This window comes from Chenopodium album, chromosome 21 (genome assembly GCF_948465745.1).
Source record: "Chenopodium album chromosome 21, dcCheAlbu1.1, whole genome shotgun sequence".
NCBI lineage: Eukaryota > Viridiplantae > Streptophyta > Magnoliopsida > Caryophyllales > Amaranthaceae > Chenopodium > Chenopodium album.
The window spans coordinates 14,838,335-14,845,392 of NC_137854.1; positions in this window are offsets into that span (position 1 = coordinate 14,838,335).

A 7,058-nucleotide genomic window follows, 5' to 3' on the forward strand; every position below is an offset into this window, starting at 1 on the left:
TTGATTTGCTTCCCGAAAGATGTGCTTCACTTCAACCTCCCAATCTTGCTTCTTAATTAGATTCTTGCAGTGAATTATATCATGAATGCACTCCCCATTATAATTATCTTCATTATTATTTAGCACATGCACCAAGGCTTTATTATCAAGTTGCAATTGCAGCTTCTTTACTTCCATTCTCCGAGCAAGTTCTAGGCCATACTCTGCTGCCAGAACCTCTGCTTTAAATGCATTACAGTTACCCAACTTAAGAGAGTAAGCATAGCTCATTCTTCCAGTTACGTCTCTGATAATACCACCCCCTCCTGCTGGCCCTGGAGATCCTTTAGCTGCTCCATCTGAGTTCAAGGCCATCCAACCAGCAGGTGGGGCAATCCACTTTATAAATGCTTCCCTTCTAGCAGTCACTTGAGAGTTATCAGCAGCATTATCCCCCATAACCCTCCACACTTCCTCAAATCTTTCCAATAAAAATTGCTTAACATCAATTGGAATTTCATTCGATTTATTAAAAGCTACTGCACATCTCCATCTCCAAATCCACCAAATCACAATAGCAAAATACGTAGGCCAAATTTCAGGAGAAAAGTCATTGTGAATTTGTACCTTTATATTGCGGATTAGCCACTGCTTCAAATTACCAGATCGAAAATTTGAGGAGTTAGCAGGACCCCCTACCTGACGCCAAACTTCTCTAGCTGACTTACAGTCACGCAGAACATGCAGAATGTTTTCTTCTACTCCATTGCAAAGTTTACAGCAAGGATCCTCAGTCAAGGAGCGTTTATACCTATTAGCATTAGTCATAGCTCTGTCACGGAACACTAACCACAAGAAGACTCGCATTCTTTGCTGAACTCTAAGCCTCCAAATTAAGTCCCATGATCCATCATCCTGCTCATCAACCTCATTTCGAATTATCTGTAATGTTGATTTAATAGAAAATCTCCCTTTTACACCATTCTGCCAGTATAGCAGGTCACCCTGCTCAGTATTGCTGATAATGCTGTGTGCTTCAATTTCTCTAAGTGTATCAGGGGGTAATATATCAGCGAAGGCTGCCCACTTCCACCCAAGGTGTTCATCCCACATCTCTGCTACAGTTGCTCCCTCAATATCCAAAGGAATGATGCCAGTTGCCAACTCTCTAAGGGGTTTTGCACAAGCCCACCTATGATCCCAGAAAAGAGTCAGCTTTCCATCACTAATTGCTGTTCAAGCTCTGACAGGCTAAAGTCGTATCACCTAATCAAAAGTAATTACCTAAGTCCTCTAACTAAAGTAGATAGGGAAGTAGGGTCGAATCCACAGGGAAACTAGTCTTTCTATTTCTAACTAATTAATAGCAATCTAAATTATTAGTAACAATTTGTTGTGATTTAAAGATTATACTACGAAGAATATAAGTAGGGAAAATAAAATAAGAGGAATCAATGAATTAAGGACCTAGGGCATAGGTTCACCAATAAATAATATTCCAGGGTAAAACATAATAACCAATCATTAATGCATCAATTAACCAGATAATAAAGGGCTTTCGCTACGTATTACAATCACAGAATTAATCTACCGGTATTAAATCTCATCTCTCGAATCTCGACTTAACCATTTATAGATTAACCTGCCTATTGAAACTAGACCTAAACATCAATTCTCATCTCTCGAATCTCGAATCAATATTGTCAAACTCATGCATAAAAGATCAGGCTTAATCTAGTCACAGAGCATTAAATCAATCAATAGGAAATTAATATAGCATTGATAATTAACAACAATAAATTACCCCTTCATATTATTTATGGATCCCCATAAACCCTAGAAAAAGAACTACTCACACATAATTAAATCTAAACTAATCAAAGCAACAAAATAAAACATGATAGAAGGAATAAAATAAATAACTGAGATTAAGAGAAAAGAAATCGTTACCAAAGTAATCAGAATAAAGAGTTGAGTAAAGAACAAAGTATATAGTGTAGAGAGAGAAAATAAGCTTAAGTAGAGAGAGAAAATCTAAGAGAAAGAATTACAAAAGTAAAGGAAGAATAACGAAGTGTAAAAAAAGGAATCCTAAACTTGCTTAACAAATACATATTTATAATAAGCAAGAATCCTAAACTAAAACAAACTAAACGGTGCTTAAAAGATCTATCAGAGACACGCGCCCGACCGGGCGCCACACCGCCCGACCGGGCGCGCCTTTTTGTTGCGATATAAGTCTTCTTTGCCCGATCGGGCGCGCCATCGGGCGGACCATCGGGCGGACCACCGGGCAGACCATCGGGCAGACCACCGGGCAGACCACCGGGCGGACCATCGGGCGGACCATCGGGCAGACCATCGGGCAGACCACCGGGCAGACCACCGGGCGGACACCCTTGGGCCGCTTGGACTCCTCGTTTAGGCTCGTAACTTGGCCCAAACCAAATATCCTCTTTGGGGCTTTAATCATTCGGTCCAAATGCCTCGTCTTCACACAAGTCGAGCCCTTATTCACCGGTTTGATTACTCTAACCGATCTTGGGCTACGAAAGATGGCCGTGCTCCTCCAATGCTCGTAGTTGCTCCATAAAATCCCGGAAAAGTACTTCAAAGGTGCAATTCCCTACAAAGCTCAACCAAAACTACGAAAACACTAGAAAACACATATTAGTAATAAAAATGGCTCTAAAGAGCCAAAAACACTACTAATAATGACCAAGGGACGGGGGTAAAATACTACATAAACTAGACATATCAAACTCCCCCAAGCCAAACCTTTGCTTGTCCCTAAGCAAAGAGCTCATCAAGGAACATATAAAACATTCCTCACCCCAATAATCAAATCAAGCACAGACGATTCAAGGAAAATCTAATGAGCATGCTTCAATATCAATCAATCTCATTCATCCAATCACTCTTCCTCCCCAACAATTGTCAAATAGAGCAAACCACACGAGCATATAGAATTCTAGACTAGTGCTCACACACTCAACTCTCATTTATGTGGCGAGTAAAAGATGTACTCGATCGCTCTCCAACCACCCTTTTATGTGAACAATGCCCTCCCAAACTCACACACTCGTGTGTTTAAAAAGATAAGCACTCAACCTAATAGTCGACTCGGAATATGTCAATTCATAATTTGCATTGATAAACAACACTTTCACATCTACACAACTCTATGCACAAGGTCGGAAGGTCTTTAAAGCTTGTAATGTAAGGCTAGGATAAAGGGTAAGAAATATTTGGGAACATGTGAGAGAAAAGCCATGCTTAAAGGGAGCCAAATCCTAATAAAACCAATGATCAACATCTCCAACATAACTAACTCCAACAAGAATCCACCAAATACTACTCCAAACAACATAAACAATCCCAACACTTACAATTTCACTCATAAAAATATGACAATGTAGAACTTGAGTGAATAAACAAACTTTGAACTCATTCTTTTTTCAAACTTGATACTTTTTTTTTCCTTTGAATTTTTCTTGGGCAACTTTCATATAGATAATTTGAACATATAACAATTTTTTTCTTTTGCTTTTTTTTCTTTTTATTCCACATTGGAAATTTCAACTTTAAAACACAAATTCTTATTTTTTCCAATCACAAAAATCAAAGAACAAATTACTCTTCTTATACCTCCACATTGTGCAAATAATGTGCACACTACAAATCCCTCACCTCACTAACTATAGCTCCCCCAAGCCAAGCTTGGGACTAGTAACCAATGGGGCTAAAAAGGCTTGTAATGTGGCTAAATAAACAATAAAAGGGCACAAGCAACAACATGGGTAGCAAGAAGGGAACAAATGTATCTAATATCGTCTGAAGGCTACCTAAAAGAATGAACGCCTTCGTCCTCCTCATGTGCATAATAGGTGAGTCATGAAATACTACTCATAGTTGCAAACCAATACTCAAATTCATTGACATACCAGGAACTAAACTCACATTCCTAACCAAATCAACTAGTCAAGCACTATATTCACAAGTAGTTGGACAAAATTGACGCATGTTTAGGCATCCAAGCAATTAAACTTCAAATCATGACCAACAAGTCCACAATGCTTATCATCAATAACCAAGAATCAAAACAAATTTTCTCAAGTATGGGGACATAGAGAAGCATGATTTACAATTCATTGGAACGTATTTTTGGATTTTTTAATTTTTCAATTTTTTTTGTATTTTTCTTATAGGAAAGCAATAAAACTACACTAGGAAAGCAGTAAAACTACACTAAGCATACCAAGAGAGAGAGTGAAAGATATACCATATGAACACGAGAACCTCCCCCCAAGCTAAATCAGACAATGTCCTCATTGTCTTAAGGGGAAGCAAGTATTCAAGGTGACTACTCTTCATCATCACCACATCAATGTCACCAAAGCCTCAAGATTGCAATGCATCTCTTTGGAACAAAATTGGGCAAGAAAGAAACAAACTGTTAGTGGAAAAAAGATAAAAATTGAGTCAGGTGCACTATTCTGATCATAACTTTTGATGTATAATTGATAATTCAATGATTCCAATTGCATTGGAAAGTAGACTTGAAGAGCTTTCCAACGATAGGTCACACGCCAAAAACGGATAAGAAACGCAAAAGTTATGGCCTGTCAAAGTGGAGCAGTTTTGCTGATCCGCTCTCGCGCCCGGTCGGGAGCCATACTGCCCGGTAGGGCGCCACACCGCCCGGTAGGGCGGTATAAACCCTCTAAATTCTCTTTGTTCTCGCGCCCGGTCGGGCGGTCGAAATGTCCGTACTCGTCAACTCTCGCGCCCGGTCGGGCGGTCCTTCGCCCGGTCGGGCCCGAGGCAATGTTTGGTACGAGAAACTCCTTCTCTTTTTTTTCCAAATTTGACTAACTCTTTCCTTCTAACCTGTACGACTCAATAAACTCATTAAACTCTCTCCTCTCTCCTCTCACAAGAAATAGAAAGAAGACTAAAAAAAAAAAAGAAAAATACGGGTTGCCTCCCGCAAAGCGCTGGTTTATTTAGGTCCCGCACGACCCTCTTACTACATGTCGGGAAGTTAAGCCCCTTGGCCTATCGCCTGGTCAGGTGGTTCTTCACCCGGTTGAGCGATTTTTAAACCACGACTCGGCTTCCTAACACGCCCTGTAAGGCGCCAATTCACCTTATTGGGTGGATCCTCGTTGGCTTGAACTAGTGGGTCTTTACTTTTGTTCGATTGAGAACCCTTTTTGACCGTTGGTTGCCTCGATTTATCACTTTGTTGAGCTATTACAACACGATCTGGTGGAACTCTCACTATAGGCTCAGTTTCCGCAACTTGTGTACTCATTTCCACCTTCTCATCTTCAAAACCAAGACCTTCACAGTATAAGGCTTTCTCTATTGCGTCCACTTCCTCTTTCCATTGGTTAGTTGTACCTGTAGAAGATGCAACACACGATACCGCCTCCAAGGGATCTTTAACAAAAGCTTGGGGCTTATTAGAACAATTACCAACCACATCAATTTTATAACACTTCTCCTCTAGCATGGGGCTTTTAGGGGTATTATTCAAATTAAAAACAATTTTATCATCCCCTACTGATAGTGTCAATTTACCATATTTCACATCTATAATTGCTCCAGCAGTATTAAGGAAGGGTCTACCCAAGATAATTGGGGTATGCAAATCCTCAGCCATATCAAGAACAACAAAATCCACAGGTATATAAAATTTACCTACTCTAACAGGGACGTCTTCTAGAATGCCTATGGGGTATTTAGAAGAACGATCAGCCATTTGCAGAGTAATATTAGTAGACTTTAATTTACCCATTTTTAGCTTTAAAAACACAGATAATGGCATGACACTAACACTAGCGCCCAAATCACACAATGCATTATCAATCATTAAATTGCCAATATGACAAGGGATAGAAAAACTACCGGGATCTTTTAGTTTGGGTGGAGATTTATTTTGTAGTACGACACTGCATTCAGCAGTAAAAGCGACAGTCTCTACCTCACTAATAGACCTTTTCCTAGTCAATATTTCTTTCATGAATTTTGCATATGCAGGTATTTGCGTGATTAATTCTGTAAAGGGAACTGTTACCTGCAAATCCTTCACCATGTCAAGGAACTTACCAAACTGCTTATCCATGGTGCTTTTCAAATGTCGATTTGGGAATGGTAGTTTGATAATTGGTTGTTGCACATCATTATTCCTGTCTTGAGTTACAACCTTCCCTGAAGTTTTACCCTGCAATATAACATTAGAAATATTAGTACTACCCTTTAGCCCTGCAGGGCTAGGATTAATATCCCTTGGTATAAAGGAATCAGGATTAGCAATTTTTATTGAAACAGGTTCATCTTCTTTGGGCATAGGAGGCCCATCATAGTGTGAACCACTCCTGAGGGTAATTGCAAACGCCTGATCTGTGGGTTGTACTGGTTGCGATGGTAGGGCTCCTTGTGGGCGAACCTGAAGAGCAGCGGCTAACTGTGCAATTTGAGTATCTATGACTTTATTGTGGGCTACAATCGAGTCAATTTGTGAGTCTCTACTCTCCATATGCTTTTGCATACTAGTTAACATCGCTCTAATTTCTGATAAAGCTGGGTCAGAAGGTGGTGGAGGAGTTTGCGGTTGGTTTTTCTGGCCAGCATTGGGATGGTAATATTTCTGCTGAGGTGGTGGTGCTGGTTGTTGTGGAGGTGGAGGTGTGGGATCTTGCACATTACTGCTCCTATAAGAAAGGTAAGGATGGTTCCGATACCCGGGATTATTATAGGTGTTGGAGTATGGGTTATTTTGCTTGATGGACTGAAAAGCGTTGACCTGCTCCATAGAACTCCTACACTCATGTTCCCAATGACCTACAATTCCACAATTTTCACAGAAAGCATCATTAGCATTATTATCAATTGCAGAAACATTAGTTATTTTAGAATTAGCAGTAGTAAGGTTATCCAATTTCTGACAAATAGAGGTTAATTGAGATTGCAAAAAGGATAAAGAATCGACGTGGTGTTTTCCCTTGTTTGCAAAACCTCTAGGATTCCCATATTGGGAATTATGGATCGCCATATCTTCAATAACCTGACCT